The sequence below is a fragment of the Haematobia irritans genome, chromosome 1 (assembly GCF_050003625.1).
Source record: "Haematobia irritans isolate KBUSLIRL chromosome 1, ASM5000362v1, whole genome shotgun sequence".
Lineage (NCBI taxonomy): Eukaryota > Metazoa > Arthropoda > Insecta > Diptera > Muscidae > Haematobia > Haematobia irritans.
In genome coordinates this window covers 194,103,433-194,125,226 of record NC_134397.1, presented here as the reverse complement: position 1 = coordinate 194,125,226, position 21,794 = coordinate 194,103,433, and the positions used below count along the sequence as shown (strand labels likewise).

At 30.5% G+C, this 21,794-nt stretch overlaps 1 protein-coding gene across 9 annotated transcripts in view; it reads right to left on the bottom strand.

Annotated features, from left to right (window-relative positions):
- LOC142222327 (CUB and sushi domain-containing protein 3) overlaps window positions 1-21,794 on the bottom strand; it is an 839,952-nt gene that overhangs the window by 515,974 nt on the left and 302,184 nt on the right. For all 9 annotated transcript variants that reach the window (XR_012718306.1, XR_012718304.1, XR_012718305.1 and 6 more), the window contains exon 4: window positions 9,392-9,454. The gene's annotated coding sequence lies outside the window, so the exon portion shown is untranslated. The remainder of the gene's footprint in view (window positions 1-9,391; window positions 9,455-21,794) is intronic.

The window sequence follows — 21,794 nt, the reverse complement described above, 5'->3', positions numbered from 1 at the left end:
TGTTATTACTTTATTTTAGATGTTTATTTAAACATTTTCAATATTATTTCTATAGAATATTTTGTCAAAATTTTATTTCTATAGAAAAATTTTGTCAACATTTTATTTCTACAGAAAAATTTTGTCAACAATTTTCTTATAGTTTATTTATATAGAAAATTTTCTATAGAACATTTTAATAACTTTTTTTATAGAAAACTTTAATAAAATTTTATTTCTATAGAAAATTTTGTCAACATTTTATTTCTATAGAAAATTTAACATAATTTTATTTCTATAGAAAATTTTCCCAAATTTTATAGAAAATTTTATCAAAAATTTATTTCTACAGAAATTTTTGTCAAAATGTTATTTATATAAAAAATTTTGTTAAACATTTTTGTTTTAGAGAAAATTTTAACAAAAAAGATGTTTTTAACAAAAATGTTAACATAATTTTATTTCTATAGAAAATTTTGTCAAAATTGTATTTTTATAGAAAATTTTCTCCAAAAATTTATTTCTATAGAAAATGTTGTCAAAATTTTATTTCTATGGAAAACTTTAACAATTTTTACACCCTAAACCGCATATTGGTCAGGGTATAATAACTTTGATCTGCCAAAAAATGTGCCTACCAGAAATATTGATTTTAGACCCTATAAAATATATACCATCGACTTAGAATCACTTCCTGAATCGATCTATCGCTTGGTGTCCGTCCGTCTGTCCATGTATTTGTTGTTCACAAGATTCCGATCGCAATTATTAACGGATTTTGATAAAATTTGGTACAGGGTGTTTTTTTTTTGGGCATAAGGAGGAACGCTATTGAATTTGGAAGAAATCGGATCAAATTTAGATATAGCTCCCATATATATGTAACGCCCGATTTTGACAAATGGGGTCATGTTGCGCTTATTTTCTAACCGATTCTCTCTAAATTTGGTAGAAAGTAATATAATTCACCTCCCTGTAAGTGTACTAAATTTCATCGAAAACGTTTCAGATTTAGATATAGCTCTCATATATATGTATTGGCCGATTTTTCCAAATTTGGCCATAAGTCCCTTATTTATCAACCGATCTTACCGAAAATTGGCCAAATCTAATCTTCTATAGTACTGACTATATGTGCCAAATATCATCGAAATCGGTTCAGATTTAGCAATAGCTCCCATAGATATGTATCGCCCGATGTTGACAAATTTGGCCATAAAACCATTATTTATCAATCGATCTTACTCAAATTTGGCTTACTCTAATATTCTATAGTACTGACTATATGTGCAAAATATCATCCAAATCGGTTGAGATTTAGTTATACCTCCCATATATATGTATCACCCTTTTTTCAAAAATGTATCCCTTACAACTTTATTTCTGGTTATAATACCCCTATTAAGTAACCAATCTTACTTAAATTTAGCACACGGTAACCTTCTGTTGTACCAACCAAGCCTGGAAAATTTCATCCATATCGCTTCAGATTTAGATATAGCTCCAATATATATGCTACGCTCGATTTTCCCAAATTTTGCCATAATACACTTATTTACCCAGCAAAAAAAATTGAAAGTTCTTCTAAAGGCATCACTTAAAAAACACTTCCAAAAATGCCCTCCAAAAGATGTTCTTTATTTTAACTACACAGGAAGTTCATTTGATTTAATTTTTTAAAAACTCGCTTTTTCATATTTTTAATAAGAAATTTTATTTTTTTTTTTTGTTTCCAATAAGTTTAAAAGAGGGAAATAATTAATAAAATGGTACAAATTATTTAAATTTTGTCGAAAAAAAATCTAAATCCATTCTAGAAAAATTGCAAATTGAATGAAAATATTTGAAGTCATTCAAACATTTTAGATAAGCGTTAGAATGCATTAAACATCATAAAAATTATAAAAAAATATTCATTTGTCAAAATATGACACAATTTTATAATTCACATCAAAAACATTGAATTCGGAGCACACCTTAAGAAGTGATGCAAAATCAGTGGTTGTTCAATTGGTGGGCATCCGTCCTATGACAGGCCCATGTTAAATTCATCGCTTCTGCGCCAATTTTTCACCACTTCCGGATCCAAAAAGAAGATTTTTACTACTTTTTTGGCGACGCTTTTTTTTGCTGGGTACTAAGCAATGATATTCAAAATTCAAATTTTGAAATATTAGCCGATAGTAGTTAGACGTATATGTAACTTTTACAGAAATACATTTTCCAAGACTCACATTTGAGCGATTTCCTCTTTTTTAATAATGGACTCAATATTAGTGGCATACTAACTCTATACACTCAAAAAAAAGTGAACTCTCTATTTCACTAAAGCCATATTAACTTTATATTAGTTCATAGAATCATTATGTTTGGAAAAAGTTTATTTTAGTCAAATAATTTTTTGCGTATGTTAGTTAAATGAACTAAAAAACGGGAAAAAGTTATACACAAATAAAGCATAAAGATTTCCTAATTTCGTATTTCTTACAAAATAGTTCATTATTTCTTTAAATTTGTAAATTTTACCAAAAATGTGTCCATCGTGAACTTCGTATGTCACTAAAGACATTCTTGCAATTTTGAACTCCAAGATTTCTCTTAAAACTACAAAATTTTCTTTAACTACTGAAAAAAATTAGTTATGTCTAATAAATTTTCTTGAATTTGTCGAAAAATATTTACTTATTTTTGCCATATCGGAGTGATGCCAGCGCTTGTAATACCGTTTAGTTAAAATTTTCTAAAAAAGTTCCAAATTTTCTAAAATTAATCGAAAGTTATCTTTCCTGGTGGGTTCACTGTTTCTTCAGTGTAGGTTCTGAATCAACTACAGCTCTTAATATCAGAAATTTCTGTTCAGATTGTGATAAAACTCCCGTGTACCCCTTAATGTTCTTAAATATGGAAATGCGGGTTTTCCCCAAAGCTATACCATTGATACCTCACAAACAATGTTCACTAATTCAGTAGAGGTGGTTTAGGGTATGATATAGTCGGCACCGCCCGACTTTCTACTTTACTCACTTGTTTCCTTAGTTATTTTAACAAAATTTTATTAATAAAGAAAATATTGTCAAAATTTTATTTCTATAGAAAATTTTAACAATTTTTTTTATTAGAAAGTTTTAACAAAATGTTATATCAGAAATTTTGATTTTATTCGATCTTTCTTTTATTAAATATTTTATTTCTTTAATAAATTGTATCAAAATTGTATTTTTTTAATTTTATTTCCATAATAAATAATGTTAAAATTTTATTTCTATAGGAAATTTTCTCAAAATGTTACTTCTGTAGAAAATTTTGTCAAAATTTTATTTTTATAGAAAATTTTGTCAAAATTGTATTTCCATAGATAGTTTTGTCAACATTTTTTATTAGCTATTTTAACAAAATTTTATTTCTATATAGCATTTTGTCAAGATTTTATTTCTATAGAAAATTTTCTCAAAATTGTATTTCTATAGAAAATTTTCTCACATACAAAGTTTTGTCAGAATTTTATTTCTATAGAAAATTTTGTTAAAATTTTATTTCTATGGAAAACATTGTCAAATTTATATTTCTATACAAAATTTTTAAAAAGAAATTTATTTATAGAAAAAATTTAAAAAAATTTATTTCTATAGAAAATTTTCTCAAAATGTTATTATATAGAACATTTTAACATTTTTTATTAGAAAATTTTGTCAAAATTTTATTTCTATAGAAAATTTTGCCAAAATTTTATTTCTATAGAAAATTTTGTTAAAATTTTATTTCTATGGAAAACATTGTCAAATTTATATTTCTATAGAAAATTTTCTCAAAATTTTATTTCTATAGAAAATTTTGTCAAAATTTTATTTCTATAGAAAATTTTGTCAAAATTTTATTTCTATAGAAAATTTTAACATTTTTTATTAGACAATTTCGTCAAAATTTTATTTCTATAGAAAATTTTGTCAAAATTTTATTTCTATAGAAATTTTAAAAAAAAAATTATATTTATAGAAAATGTTTAAAAAATTGTATTTCTATAGAAAATTTTGTCAAAATTTTATTTCTATAGAAAATTTTGTTAAAATTTTATTTCTATGGAAAAAATTGCCAAATTTATATTTCTATAGAAAATTTAAAAAAAAAAATATATATATTTATAGAAAATGTTTAAAAAAATTTATTTTTAGAGAAAATTTTACCAAAATTTTATTTCTTTAGAAAATTTTTTCAAAATTTTATTTCTAAAGAAAATTTCGTCAAAACTTTATTTCTATAATACATGTTATAAATTTTTTTCTATAGAAAAGTTGCTAAAAATTTATTTCTATAACAAATTTTGTCAAATTTTTATAGGAAATTGTGTCAAAATTTTATTTCTATAGAAAATTTTGTCAAAATTTTATTTATATACACAATTTGGCCAAAAGTGTATTTCTATAGAAAAATTTGTCAACATTTTATTTATATAGAAAATTTTGTCCAAATTATATTTCTATAGAAAGTTTTGTTAAAATTGTATTTCTACAGAAAAATATATAATTTTTTATAGAAAACTTTAACAAAATTTTATTTCTATATAAAATTTTATCAAAATTTTATTTCTATAGAAAATCTTGTCAAAATTGTATTTATATAAAAAAAAAATTTTAAAAATTTATTTCTATAAAAAATTCTGTTGAAATTTTAGTTGTCAACAACAATTGTGTCAAACTTCCCAGCAAAAAAAGCGTCGCCAAAAAAGTAATGAAAATGTTATGTTAAGAGAGTTAGTAGTCCGTTGTAATTTATATAAATTGGCCGCTACGTGGCTTCAAATTACATGATGAAAATAAAAAAATAGAATAAAAAATAAAATGTTCTTTTTGGATCCGCAAATGGAGCAAAATTAACGCAGAAGCGATGAATTTAACATGAGCTTGTCATAGGACGGATGTCCACCATTTTAACAGCCGTTGCACTGGGTTTGCATCACTTCTTAACGTGTGATGCGAATTCAGTGTTTTGGATGTTAATTAAGAAATTTTGTGATATTTTGACAAATATATAATTTAAAAAAAAAAAATATGAATTTTAATACATTCTTACGCTTGTGTGGAACGTTTGGCATCAAATATTTTAAAAAATTCGCAATTTTTCTACAATGGATTTGGCACTTTCTTTGAGAAAAATTTAAACAATTTTTACCATTTTATTAATTCTTAATCTATTGTTAACCTATTTGAAAAAAAATTTTCCATTAAAAATATGAAAAAAGCGAGTTATAAAAAATTTAATTAAAATAACTTCCTGTGCAGCTAAAATAAAGAACTTCTTTGGGAGGACATTTTTGGAAGTGCTTTTAAAGTTGTGCCTGTAGAAGAACTTCCAAATTTTTTTTGCTGCGATTTTATTTCTATAGAAAAATTTGTCAAAATTTTATTTCTGTGGAAAATTTTGTCAAATTTTTTTTTGTTTCTATGGAAAATTTTGTCAAAATTTTATTTCTGTTTTGATTTCAGCTTAAAACCACTGCGTTGACTAAACTACAAGAGTAGCTTAACCAACAGAGGAAAAGAATATTTGTCAAATTTATTTTGGGCGAAGCCCTATAGACGGCGAGATGGTTGGATGGGCATCCGTTTGGGAATTACCACATTCCTCATCAGCATCCTCTACTTGCAGCAAAACTATCAACCAATTATCAGAATAAATTCAGGTAAATCAGTAAACGCAATGTAAATTACACTTGAACCTCTCGAAAAAAAAGGTTTTCGATAGTCGGCTTTGCCTAAATAAATTTTTGTACAAATATTACTATTTTCCTTTGCCAAAGTCAATACAAAAAAAAAAAAAAACAAGTATATATGGCCGTACCCTTCACCATGAATAGCGTAGAAACGAAAGACTGTCATCCACAATCGAATTACTTTGGTTGTGGTATCTTAAATCGTTCTCTAAATTGTCAGTTAGTCCATACGTTATATATATTAGACATAAAAGGTATGTGTAGGTAAGTCTATAAATAATTACGAATCGATTTGGACTTTTGCACGGTACGTAGGGAGCCAGAATTGAAATATGGGGGTCGCTTATATGGGGACTATATACAATTATGAACTTGATATGGACCAATTTTTGTGTGATTGGGGATCGATTTATCTGAGGGCTATATATAACTATAGACCGATATGGACCTAGTTAGGCATGGATGTTAACGGCCATATACTAGCACAATGTACCAAATTTCAACTGACTCGGATGAAATTTGCTTCTCCGAGAGGCTTCAAAACCAAATATCGGGATCGGTTTATATGGGCGCTATATATGATTATGGACTGATATGGACCACTTTTGGCATGGTTGTTAAATATCATATACTACAAATTTCAACCAGATCGAATGAATTTGGCTTCTCTAAAAAGCACCGGAGGTCAAATCTGGGGATCGGTTTATATGGGGGTTATATATAATTATAGACTGATATGAACCAATCCCTGCATGGTAGTTGGATACCATATACTAACATCACGTACCAAATTTCAAACGAATCGGATGAATTTTGGTCTTCCAAGAGGCTCCGGAGGTCAAATCTGGAATCGGTTTATATGGAAGCTATATATAATTATGGACCAATTTCGATCAACTTTTACATGGGTGTTTGAGGCCATATATTAACACCACGTACCAAATATCAATTGAATCAGATGAATTTTGGTCTTCCAAGAGGCTCCGGAGGTCAAATCTGGTGATCGGTTTATATGGGGGCTATATATAATTATGCACCGATGTGGACCAATTTTTGCATAGTGATTAGAGACCATATACTAACACCACGTACCAAATTTCAACTGAATCAGATGAATTTTGGTCTTCCAAGAGACTCCTGAGGTCAAATCTGGTGATCGGTTTATATGGGGGCTATATATAATTATTGACCGATGTGGACCAATTTTTGCATAGATGTTAGAGACCATACACTAACACCATGTACCAAATTTCAGCCGGATCGGATGAAATTTTCTTCTCTTAGAGGCTCCGCACGCCAAATCTGGGGATCGGTTTATATGGGGGCTATATATAATTATGGACCGATGTGGACCAATTTTTACATGGTTGTTAAAGACCATATACTAACACTATGCACCAAATTTCAGCCGGATCGGATGAAATTTGCTTCTTTTAGAGACTCCGAAAGCCAACTCGGGGGATCGGTTTATATGGGGTCTATATATACCCAGCAAAAAAAGAGCTTCCAAAAAAGTAGTTTGGATCCCCAATCTGTGATCCGGAAGTAGTGCAAACTTGGATCATCTCCAATGAATTTTACATGGGCTTGTCATAGGACGGAAGTAATCCCTTTTTGGATCCTTTGCATTGCTTTAGAAGTTGTGCCCTGGAAGTTAATTTGAATGAAGAAATTTAAAAAGCGAAAAAAAATTTTTTTTTTCAACCAATTTCACTTTTTTTTCATCCATATGTTTTATTACACAATTATTTTCCTATTATCTAATTTTTACAATTTAAAAATTTTTTCGCTCCGACAGGGGTTGAACCTGGGTTTGCTGGCACTATAAAAGAACGCCTTTGTGGCCTCAGCCACAAACGCCATTGAACATAAAGCGTCGAAAGGTCAATTCAAATGTTTATGATATGATCGTAATACGATACCAAGGAATAACATTTTAATTGCTTCTCAAGATGTTCTTTATTAGTATGAACGAAAAAATAAGAAACGCAGGTTCAAATCTCACCAGCGGCAATTTTTTTATCAAATATTTTTCTAAAAAAATATTTTTTTATGTCATGCATCGTTTTTAGTTTTTATTTTCGGCATATGTTTTCGTATAAATATATTTTTTCCATTAAAAATCAACAAAAAAAATTAAAAAATTAATTAAAAAAAAATTAAAAAATTAAATTGCAAAACCTTCTCAAAAGAACTTCCATGGAAGCGAAAAAGTCAATCGGCACAGGTTAAAATCCCAGCGCGGATGAAATTTATTTTTATTTTTTTTTTATTATTTTTTTACTTTTTTATTAATTTCTATTTTTTTTTTAGTTTTTTTATTAGTTTTCTATTTTTTTTTTGTAAAATTTAATTGTACAAAATTTGCACTTAAAATAGCCTGATTGCGTTCTTTCTAATACTTGTCCACAAGGACTGCATCTGAAGTAGAAAAAATCATTGGGGGATCCCACGATGCGCTGTAGAAGAAATGTTTGTGCACTTGTCCAAAAGGACTGCATCGGAAGTGGAAAAAAATTATTGGAGGATCCCACGATGCGCTTTAGAATAAATGTTTGTGGACTTGTCCAAAAGGACTGCATCGGAAGTTGGAAAAACTCGATGGGGGATTCTGGGATAGGCTTTAAAAGAAATGTTTGTGGAACAACTTCCAATTTTTTTGCTGGGTAATTATGGACTGATGTAGACCAATTTTTGCATGGGTTGTTAGAGACTATATAGTAACACCATGTACCAAATTTCAGCCGGATCGGATGAAATTTGATTCTCTTAGAGAGTCTGCAAGCCAAAATTGGGGGTCCGTTTATATGGGGGACCGATATGCCCCATTGGCAATAACATCCGACCTACATCAATAACAACTACTTGTACCAAGTTTCAAGTCGATAGCTTGTTTCGTTCGGAAGCTAGCGTGATTTCAACAGTCGGACGGACGGACATGCTCAGATCGACTCAGAATTTCACCACGACCCAGAATATATATACTTTATGGGGTCTTAGAGCAATATTTCGATGAGTTACAAACGGAATGACAAAGTTAATATACCCCCATCCTATGGTGGAGGGTATAAAAATGGTAACCGAGCTCGCATTTTTAATTTGCGCTCCCAACATAAAATACTAAATTATTAAAAAAATGAAAACCAAGACTCTCAGTACGAGTTGATATTGGGTCACCTTTGTTATTTGATAAATAATGAAAAAATTCTTGCATACACCTCACAATATGACCTATATTTTCATGAGCCAAATGAAAAATAGAAACACAAATACAAAGAGCTATAAACTAAATTGCTAAATAGAAATGCTTTGAAATTGTTTTGTGTGTGTTGGTTACATATATACATACATACATATATATTTTATTTATTTACCTCATCTAATTGAAATAGTTTTACTGTGGTCTAGGCTCTTCATTTCATATCTACTATGCATACACCGCATGCCCTCACAAGCCACAAATCCTAATATGGATTGCAATCAAATGTAGGTAAGATTTTTGAAAAGCTTTGTAATTTAATTAAATACCAAAAATATTTATAATAATAAACCAGATCTCTTTATATGGATGAAAAGCAAGAAAATGTAATGGTATCTACACTGAAAAAAAAAAATATCCTTATATGAAAAATTATAAATCCCTTACGACACTGTATTAGAAAAAAAAAATATATTGTAAAATATAGTTTCTATTTGTGCACTTACCATATCGTCTGCATTACAACGTTTTGGGTACAACACGTCCTAATCACGAAGATTATTCAGTTTCTGAAAATGAAAAATATAAAAATAAAATTAATAAATAAATCATCGTAAAGTACAGAACAGTAAGGTGTTGCATAAAACACCCACTAAGAAAGAGTGAGAGAGTGATTTAATTTATTTTCAAATCCACTGCTTTTTTATACCCACCACCATAGAATGGTGACGGGGGTATAATAAGTTTGTCATTCCGTTTGTAACACATCGAAATATCGATTTCCGACTATATAAAGCATATATATACTTGATCAGGGAGAAATTCTAAGACGATATAACGATGTCCGTCTGTCTGTCTGTCATCATCACGCTACAGTCTTCAATAATGAAGCAATCGTGCTGAAATTTTGCACAAACTCGTCTTTTGTCTGCAGGCAGGTCAAGTTCGGAGATGGGCTATATCGGTCCAGGTTTTGATATAGTCCCCATATAAACCGACCTCCCGATTTGGGGTCTTGGGCTTATAGAAATCGTAGTTTTTATCCAATTTGCCTGAAATTTGAAATCTAGAGGTATTTTATGACCATAAAGAGGTGTGCCAAAAATGGTGAGTATCGGTCCATGTTTTCGTATAGCCCCCATATAGACCGATCTCCCGATTTTACTTCTTGGGCTTATAGAAACCGCAGTTTTAATGCAATTTACGTGAAATTGGGAATCTAGAGGTATTGTAGGACCACAAATATGTGTGCCAAAAATTGTGAGTATCGGTCCATATTTTGGTATAGCCCCCATATAGACCGATCTCCCGATTTTACTTCTTGGGCTTCTAGAAACCGCAGTTTTTAACCAATTTACCTGAAATTGGAAATCGAGAGGTACTTTAGAACCGTAAAGAGGTGTGCCAAAAATAGTGAGCATCGGTCCATGTTTTGGTATGGTCCCCATATAAACCGACCTCCCGATTTGGGGTCTTGGGCTTATAGACACCGTAGTTTTTATCCAATTTGCCTGAAATTTAAAATCTAGAGGTACTTGAGGACCATCAGAAGGTTTGCCGAAAATGGTTCGTATCGTTCCATGTTTTGGTATAGCCCCTATATAGACCGATCTCCCGATTTTACATTTTGGGTTTATAGAATCCGTAGTTTATATATAATTTGCCTGAATTTGGAAATTTATAGGTATTTTAGTACCATAAAGAGGTGTGCCACAAATGGTGAGTATCGGTCCATGTTTGGGTATAGCCCCATATAGACCGACATCCCGATTTTACTTCCTGGGCTTCTAGAATCCGAAGTTGTTATCCAATTTGCCTGAAATTGGAAATCTAGAGGTATTTTCGGGTCATAAAGAGGTGTGCCGAAAACGGTGAGTATCGGTCCATATTTTAATATAGCCCCCATAAGAACGATCTCCCGATTTAATTCCTTGGATTTCTAGAAACCGTAGTTTTTATCCGATTTGCCTGAAATTGTAAATATTCTGGTATTTTAGGCTCACAAAAACGTGTATCGGATTAAGTTTTTATCGGTCATTTGGTAATGCCTCCATATAGACCGAAAGTGGCTCTGAGGTATTTTGATTTAATTCTCGGCGAAACGCCGTCTTGAAGTGATCGACACCCTGTTATTTTTTAATGTCAACTTCAATCTCCAAAATGTCCCACTCACAAGATCCCGAGATTTTGGCGAGGAGACTCCTGAATTTAGTTTCTATAGAAAATTTTTAAAATTTTTTCTATTAGAAAATTTTAACAAAATTTTATTTCTATAGAAAATTTTGTCAAAATTTTATTTCTGTAAACAAATTTTTTATTGGATCAATTAATTGTTTAGTTGATACTTTCATTTCTGTGATTAAAGACATTTTAATTAAAAAATTAATTGATTTTCTATTAGAAAATTAATTAATAAATTATACCCTGCTCCACACTGTGGAACAGGGTATTATAAGTTAGTGCATATGTTTGCAACACCCAGAAGGAGACGAGATAGACACATGGTGTCTTTGGCAAAAATGCTCAGGGTGTCCACCCTGACGGACATCGCTATATCTTGAGTCGATATAGCCATGTCCGTCTGTCCGTGAACACATTTTTGTAATCAAAGTCTAGGTCGCAGTTTTAGTCCAATCGACTTCAAATTTGGCACTAGTATGTGTTTTGGCTCAGAATAGATCCCTATTGATTTTGGAAGAAATCGGTTTAGATTTAGATATAGCTCCCATATATATATATTTCACCCGATATGGACTTATATGGCCCCAGAAGCCAGAGTTTTACCCTAATTTGCTTAAAAATTTGCACAAGAAGAACAATTAGTACTATAGTCAAGTGTGTCAAATTTTATTGAAATCGGTTCAGATTTAGATATAGCTCCCATATATATCTTTCACCCGATATGGACTAATACGGTCCCAGAAGCCAGAGTTTTACCCCAATTTGGTTGAAATTTTGCACAGGGAGTAGAATTAGCATTGTAGCTATGCGTGCCAAATTTGGTTGAAATCGGTTCAGATTTAAATATATCTCCCATATATAGCTTTCGGCCGATTTACACTCATATGACCACAGAGGCCTATTTTTTGCTCCGATTTAGTTGAAATTTTGCACAGGGAGTAGAATTAGCATTGTCGCTATGCGTGCCAAATTTGGTTGAAATCGGTTCAGATTTAGATATAGCTCCCATATATAGCTTTCGCCCGATTTACACTCATATGACCACAGAGGCCAATTTTTTACTGCGATTTAGTTGAAATTTTCCACAGGGAGTAGAATTAGCATTGTAGCTATGCGTTTCAAATTTGGTTGAAATCGGTTCAGATTTAGATATAGCTCCCATATATATGTTTTTCTGATTTCGACAAAAATGGCCAAAATACCAACATTTTACTTGTTAAATCGCCACTACTTAGTCGAAAAGTTGTAAAAATGATTCTAATTTTTCTAAACTTCTAATGCATATATATCGAGCGATAAATCATAAATAAACTTTTGCGAAGTTCCTCAAAATTGCTTCAGATTTAAATGTTTCCCATATTTTTGTACTAACATTGTGTTCCACCCTAGTGCCGACTTAAATTTTGAGTCTATCGATTTTGTAAAAGTCTATCAAATTCTGTCCAAATCGAGTGATATTTAAATGTATGTATTTGGGACAAACCTTTATATATAGCCCCCAACAAATTTGACGGATGTGATATGGTATCGAAAATTTAGATCTACAAAGTGGTGCAGGGTATAATATAGTCGGCCCCGCCCGACTTTAGACTTTCCTTACTTGTGTTAATATAATTATTAAAAAGGCAGAATGGCGGAAATCAAATCAAAGTGGCTACTTTGGTCCGAATTATGGCCTTCAAACTGCACTAAAACAGCGAAACGGCGTCTTGAGGTGATCGACACCCTGTTATTTTTTAATGTCAACTTTAATCTCCAATTTTGTCAAAATTTTATTGCTATAGAAATTTTTGTCAAAATTTTATTTCTAGAGCAAATTTTGTCAAAATTTTATTTGTATAGAAACATTTTGTCAAAATTTTATTCCTATAGAAATTTTTTCAAACTTTTATTTTTATAGAAAATTTTGTCAAAAGTTTATTTCTATAGAACATTTTGTCAAAATTTTATTTCTATAAAAAAAATTTGACAAAATTTTATTTCTATAGAAAATTTTGTCATACTTTTATTTGTATAGAAATCAAAATTGACAAAATTTTCTGTAGAAACAAAATTTTGACAATTTCTATAGAAATAAAATTTTGAGAAAATTTTCAATAGAAATAAAATTTTGAGAAAATTATCCAAAGAAATAAAATTTTGACAAAATTTTCTATAGAAAACAAAATTGACAAAATTTTGTATAGAAATAAAAATTGACAAAATTTTCTGTAGAAACAAAATTTTGACAACATTTTCTATGGAAATAAAATTTTGAGAAAATTTTCTATATAAATAAAATTTTGAGAAAATTTTGTATATAAATAAAATTTTGACTAAATTTTGTATATAAATAAAATTTTGACAAAATTTTCTATAGAAAACAAAATTGACAAAATTTTGTATAGAAATAAAAATTGACAAAATTTTCTGCAGAAACAAAATTTTGACAACATTTCCTATAGAAATAAAATTTTGAGAAAATTTTCTATATAAATAAAATTTTGACTAAATTTTGTATATAAATAACATTTTGACAAAATTTTCTATAGAAAACAAAATTGACAAAATTTTGTATAGAAATAAAAATTGACAAAATTTTCTGCAGAAACAAAATTTTGACAACATTTTCTACAGAAATAAAATTTTGAGAAAATTTTCTATATAAATAAAATTTTGACTAAATTTTGTATATAAATAAAATTTTGACAAAATTTTCTATAGAAAACAAAATTGACAAAATTTTGTATAGAAATAAAAATTGACAAAATTTTCTGCAGAAACAAAATTTTGACAACATTTTCTACAGAAATAAAATTTTGAGAAAATTTTCTATATAAATAAAATTTTGAGAAAATTTTCTATATAAATAAAATTTTGACTAAATTTTGTATATAAATAAAATTTTTGACAAAATTTTCTATAGAAAACAAAATTGACAAAATTTTGTATAGAAATAAAAATTGACAAAATTTTCTGCAGAAACAAAATTTTGACAACATTTTCTATAGAAATAAAATTTTGAGAAAATTTTCTATATAAATAAAATTTTGAGAAATTTTTCTATATAAATAAAATTTTGACTAAATTTTGTATATAAATAAAATTTTGACAAAATTTTCTATAGAAAACAAAATTGACAAAATTTTGTATAGAAATAAAAATTGACAAAATTTTCTGCAGAAACAAAATTTTGACAACATTTTCTATAGAAATAAAATTTTGAGAAAATTTTCTATAGAAATAAAATTTTGAGAAAATTTTCTATATAAATAAAATTTTGAGAAAATTTTCTATATAAATAAAATTTTGACTAAATTTTCTATAGAAATAAAATTTTGACAAAATTTTCTATAGAAAACAAAATTACAAAATTTTGTATAGAAATAAAAATTAACAAAATTTTATGCAGAAAAAAAATTTTTACAACATTTTCTATAGAAATAAAATTTTCAGAAACTTTTCAATAGAAATAAAATTTTGAGAAAATTTTCCATAGAAATAAATTTTTGACAAAATTTTCTATAGAAAAAAAAGTTGACAAAATTTTCAATAGAAAAAAGAAGTTGACAAAATTTTCAATAGAAATAAAATTTTGAGAAAATTTTCTATAGAAAGAAAATTTTGAGAAAATTTTCAATAGAAATAACATTTTGACAAAACTTTCGCCAATGTTCGACATATGTATAGAGCTATATAGTCTTAAAATTAAATTTAAAAAAATAAAATAAAATCGATGGTTCGAAATATTTCAAATAAATTTTTATGGTGCTGGGCATTAAAGTGGATCTATTCCCATCTGTCTAATTCCAATCTAGCCTAACATTCTAGGAAATATAAAATAATCTCCATAATTGGAAGTTTTGTTTCATTTACAGTCATACCGTACATTGATCGAATGAGTAACACAATGGAATCTAATTTACATAACAACTTTTTTTTAGTTACAAAAATGTGCAGTGTTTTAAAAAAGTTATATTAACCGGAGTCGGAGTGGAGCAAAATTTTTACGACTCCGACTCCAGCAAAATTTTCAGACTCCGACTACAAGACTCCGACTCCACAGCCCTGGTTGCCACTATACCTAACCTTACTTTAGCTCATTTTTTCCAGTATGTGGGCATCCGTTCTCAGCTCATAAGCAAGTTTAGCACCACTGAGGCCTGGATTTTGATCAACAGGCAAAATTGCTAGTCTTTAGAATATACTCCGAAACCCAGACGGCTAGATAGCCACTTGTGGCTTTCCAAGCAAATATAACGCAATCACAGTATTGCGGTTGAATTCCATCATGAGGACCTTATATTTCGAATAGATCAAAATGTTTTTGAAAGCTACCCAGTACAAAAAGCGTCGCCAAAAAAGTAGTGAATCCGGAAGTGATGCAAAATTGTCCCAGAAGCGATGAATTTAATATGGGCTTCTCATAGGACGGATGTCCATCATTTGAACAGCCGTTGCCCTGAATTTGCATCACTTGTTACGGTGTGATTCGAATTCAGGGTTTTTTGGATATGATTACAAAAACTTTGTGATATTTTGCTAAATAAATATTTTTTATAATTTTTTATGATTTTTTAATGCATTCTCTAACGCTTGTCTGTAACGTTTGACCATAAATATTTTTGAAAAATTTTCCAATTTTTCTAGAATGGATTTTGCATTATTTCGAAAATATTTTAATAATTTGTACCATTTTTTAATTTTTACTTTGTTTTTTACTGATTTGAAACAAAAAAGTTAAAATTACCCATTAAAAATATTAGAAAAAACGAGTTATAAAAAAATTGGATTAAAACAACCAGGGATCCGGAGCGGAGCGGAGCGTGGAGCGGAGCGTGGAGCGGAGCGTGGAGCGGAGCGGAGCAAGCCCTTTTTTAGCCGGAGCGGGAGTTTTTTTGTACGTACGTACATTGGGGAAAACACAACGTGTTTTTTTAGTAATTGTTTTCAAAAACGGCAAATGTCAAAATATATCTCTAGTATGTGTTGTAAAAGTAACAACAGTACTTTCGATCAATTTCATCCCGTATTACTACAAATATGTTTGTAATGAACGTCAAATAAATGCAATTAAACGATCTTATTTATATTTAATTTTTTAGTTTTCTACACTGAAAAAAATATTGTCGTGAAGTCAAAGATTCCATGTCCTTAGAATAAGAATGCAAATTTTGCTTAACATGGAAGACGCATTTCTCTAAAATATTTTTTTTTCTTGTCCAAAAGGCAATAAACTTTTGAATGAAGTTGTAATGTCCCTATAATTAAGTGATTTTACTTAAAAATGTGTATCATAACATGAAAGATAAAATTTTTGAGGTAAGGTCAACGTGACTTTAATAATTAAGAAAAATTCTTTAAAATTAATAAAATTGTCTTTAAATTTGTTTCTTTTTTGCATCTTGCCTACAAAGCAAAAATCGTTAAAAAATAAGACATGTTTTTCAACACTTTATTTTAAAGACGCTTTTTACTTGAAACATAGCATAATTTCTACTGGAAGTCGAGTCTTAATATGGAAAATAAAATTGTCGTTAACTCGTTTTTAAAGGATTTTGATAACAACTGACGAAGAAAATCTAAAAAAATGAAAAATTAACATTTGCTTCCTAGAAGCAAGTACATAACCCCCAAATTTAAAAGAGAATTACGTCTTTAAAGTATCCTTACTTGTATTCTCCGCTTCTTTGGCTCGGAATTAATACCCAAACTGTTAAAGTAAAGACAAAATCTTTGGAACCGGGCATGCTTTTTTTTTTCAGTGTAAGGACATTCATATTTGCTTTACTATTATACTATATCCTAGCATTCTCTTATTTCTGATATTAGTTCTCGAAAATTTAATTAAAATTATGGATACGTCTGTTGCAAAACAAAAAAAAATTTTCGAAGAGTAGTTACTTCTATTCTGTGTATAGACTTTCAATTCCAATCAGCGTTGCCGTTTTGGTCCAATCGGACCAAAATTGGTCCAAAAGATTTCTAATTTTTAAATTTGGTCCGATGGTCAGACCAAACAGGATTTGGTCCATTTTCATAAATTTGGTTTGTATCACATAATAAATAGTAGATGGTGCACCGCAAAGAATATTGTCGGGAGGCCAAATATTTCACCTGCTTAAAATACGAATTTTGCTTAGAATAGAAGACGTATTTCTCTGAAAAAAAGTTTTTCCTTGTCTAAAAGTCTCTAAACTTTTCAATGAAGTCTGTTTATCCTTATAGCTAAGTGATTCGACATAAAAATGTGTATCCTAACATGAATGCAAATTTCGTTTTAATGAAGTCAAAATGGATTTAATATTTCTGAAAAAATCTTCAAAATTAATAAAATGTTTCAACACATTGTTTTAAAGTCATTATACCCTAAACCACATAGTGGTTAGGGTATAATAAGTTTGATCTGCCAAAAAATGTGCCTACACACAAAAATTTTTTTTTCTGAATCAATCACGAAATTAATTGATCCAATTAATTTTTTAATTGAAATGTCTTCAATCACAGAAATGATAGTATCAATTAAAAAATTAATTGATCCAATTAAAAAATTAATTGATACTATTAATTTGTGTGATTGATTTTTATTTCAATTAAAAAATTTGTTGATTCAATTAAATTTTTAATTGAATATTTTTTAAAACTCAATTAAGATTTTAATTGGAAAAATGTTCGTCAAATTTTTTTCTGTGTACAAGAAATATTGATTTTAGACCCCATAAAATATATACCGATCGACTCAGAATCACCTCTTGAGTCGATCTAGCGCTTGGTGTCCGTCCGTCCATCCGTCCGTCTGTCCATGTATTTGTTGTTCACAGGATTTCGGTCGCAAGTATTAACCGATTTTGATGAAATTTGGTACATGGAGTTTTTTTGGGCACAAGGACGAACGTTATTGAATTTGGAAGAAATCGGATCAAATTTAGATATAGCTCCCATATATATGTATTGCCCGATTTCGACAAATGGGGTCACGTTGCACTTTTTTACTAACCGATCGTCGTCAAATTTAGCACAAAATAATCTTCTGTATCACCCTTTAAGTCTGAAAATTTCATCGAAATCGGTTCAGATTTAGATATAGGTCCCATATATATGTATCGCCCGATTTTGCCAAATTAGGTCATAAAACCCTTATTTATCAACCGATCTTACTCAAAGTTGGCGAAATGTAATCTTCTATAGCACTAACTATATGTGCAAAAAATCATCGAAATCGGTTCAGATTTAGCTATAGCTCCCATATATGTACCGCCCGATTTTTCTAAATAAAATAAAACTCAATTGAACAAATAATACAATGTTTGTACTATAATTTTCTCGAAGAGGAGCGGAGCGGAGCGTGGAGCGGAGCGATTTTTTTTTCTCGGAGCGGAGCGTGGAGCGGAGCGGTTTTTTTTCTCCGGAGCGGAGCGGAGCGAAAAAAATGGACCGCTCCGGATCCCTGAAAACAACTTCCTGTGCAGGTCAATAAAGAATATCTTTTGGAGGACATTTTTGGCAGAACTTCCAAAATTTTTTTTCTGGGTAGTAAACAATAAAATCATTGGAATAAATCCGTCAGGTGTTAGACGAGCGGTTTAAAAATGATAGCAAACTAAAATTCATCAGCCACAACGGTGCCATATTGGGCACTCATCTTTGTAGACCTGAGTCAAAAAAAAAATTCTTTCATGTTTGGATGCCCAGTTTTAAGTCGGATCACTTAACTATAAGGATAAAACGACTTCGTTGAAAAGTTCATCGATTTTTGAATAAGGCAAAACGTTATCTGAGAGAAATGTGTTTTCTGTGCTAAGCAAAATTCGCATTCGTATTTAAAGGACTAGAAATCCTTAGCCTTACGACAATATGTTTTTCAGTGTGGGCATAAAACAAATCTAGGAATTCGACTACGCACCCAGATTATATGAAATTATTTCGTGGCCATTATGAAAAAGCAAAAATGGACCCTGGGTTGATCTTAAATTGAAGTGACTTAGCAAGCACTTACTATTTTTTTACTGGGTTGCCATATTTTTTTGATCCCATGGTCTTTCCGCTCTATAAACCAACAAAGTTAAATTCGTGAAATAATCTCACTTTTATGGTTTTAATCAAATTTAAAATTCTATTCACAACGACGACGACGACATCAAGTCAACTTAACGCGACGAAAGTTTGTCAGAGAACACCGCGACGGTGTAAACTGAGATTATGTGCTGGGCTTTGATGATAGATCTTTTTAGTCATTTTTGCTAGCGTAAAAACCTAACGACAGAACGCTGAGCTATGCAATTGACTCAGAGGGACCAAACGAAAAAAAATGTTAATGTCAAAAGTTAAAAGTTGGTGTTTTTCTTGTTCTCACTAGTGAATGCAAAATACTTTGGTGTTTCAACTTTCCACCCGGCCGCCGCCTTGAGTTCTTGCCAAACACAATAGTGTTGGGAATTTTTAGCCAACTTCTGTTTTGTGAGCTTTTGAGTTGTTGTAACGTGACGAATTTATTCATCACGTACATTAATAATAATAATAATAATAATAATAATAATAATAATAATAATAATAATAATAATAATAATAATAATAATAATAATAATAATAATAATAATAATAATAATAATAATAATAATAATAATAATAATAATAATAATAATAATAATAATAATAATAATAATAATAATAATAATAATAATAATAATAATAATAATAATAATAATAATAATAATAATAATAATAATAATAATAATAATAATAATAATAATAATAATAATAATAATAATAATAATAATAATAATAATAATAATAATAATAATAATAATAATAATAAAAATAATAATAATAATAATAATAATAATAATAATAATAATAATAATAATAATAATAATAATAATAATAATAATAATAATAATAATAATAATAATAATAGTAATAATAATAATAATAATAATAATAATAATAATAATATCCAACCGATTTACATTCGCACCACCCTAATAAATAATATTCACGTACCACCCTAATATCTATAACGGCGCCAATACATTCGCCTATTGCAATGCCCAAATGCATTAGGCAGTGGGGGTGTACAACAACAAACATGTACTATGATGGTCAAGCGTAAGCATAGGCGAGCCCATAGCTAACATACGGGCATATGAATTTCAACGCGTACAGTCAAGTAACTAGCGTGTGTTTGTTACTTTCAAACACTCAAAATATTTTATGAGTGTTTTAAACATTCGCGTGGAATTCATACTCAGGCAATGGATGAATATAGTTTTAAGCTTGGGTTTTTAAAACTTCAAATCAGGCTTTCCACTGTGGTGAATCTCTTACGAGTCACATAAGCAAAGCCAGGCCATTGTTCTTCTCAGAACAAATCTTGTTTCAAACCTCCTCACAGTTAAGTTGAGGGTAAATCTTTCCTCACAGGCTGAGGGTAAATCTTCCTCTCAAGTGGAGGGTAATTCTTCCTCACAGGTTGAGGGTAAATCTTCCTCACAGGCTGAGGGTAATTCTTCCTCACAAGTTGAGGGTAAATCTTTCCTCACAGGCTGAGGGTAACACCGTCCTCACAGGCTGAGGGTAACATAGTCCTCACAAGCTGAGGGTAAAACCGTCCTCACAGGCTGAGGGTAAAACCGTCCTCACAAGTTGAGGGTAACACAGTCCTCACAAGCTGAGGGTAAAACCGTCCTCACAAGTTGAGGGTAAAACCGTCCTCACAAGCTGAGGGTAAAACCGTCCTCACAGGCTGAGGGTAAGACCGTCCTCACAAGTTGAGGGTAAAACCGCCCTGCCGACATACACCGAGCACAAACCACCACCCACAACTTCAAGTTCACGATCATCTGGAAATCGTCGCTACAACAGTTCCCGATTAACTACAAATCGCCCAACCCAGCCACACTCACCAGTGCGTAATCTACCGCCCGACTGTTTCTGCCTGTGTTCTACGTTTTCCTTCAGCACAAGTACAAACTGTAATAGACTCTTTTAACCATCAATAAACATTGTTTAGTATATACCCTAGTCAGGGAAAACCAGCTTGTGTTCTTATTTAAGGTTTGTTGGTCCTTAGATCGACCTTGGAAACGACTGAACCTACCTCAGCCCTCCAGATTAAAAAAACACGTTGCAAATGGCGCCCGAGCAGGGACCCGATTCTGAATCGGAATGCAGAAAAACAGTACCGACCGCCAGCGAGGATGAAACGAGTTCAGGAAACGTAGACAACCAAAGGCAAATGACACGGCGAACACTGGAAGTGGAGTCGCTCAACTGGATTTATCTCCTAAGGAAAGAGCAATTAGTTGCCGAATGCGAGAAAGCAGGAATCGCAGCTGTTGGCTATACTGTGGATTACCTGCGGAAGCAATTAAGTGACCACATACGAAAGAAGCGGATGCGCGCCTCCTCGGAAAACCTCCTAAAGGATTTAGAGACAGAAGTAAAAGCAATGGAGCAGAAGGTAATAACCAACAACCATATGCCAGGAGATAACCAGCAGTCAAGTGAACCGTCAACATATCAACCAGACATCCGCCTCATAGTACCAACACCCACTGAATATCCTGCACGACAAGAACCAAACGCCCAATCTACGCAGCAGGAACAGAACGCTAACCACCTGGTACCAGCACCAAGAAGACCTAATGAATTATCGGATTACGAGGTCATGAACATAGTCTCACGTTGGGAGCTAACCTACTCTGGTGGCGATGATTTACCTGAGTTTCTGGAACGTTTTGAGGAGCTGGC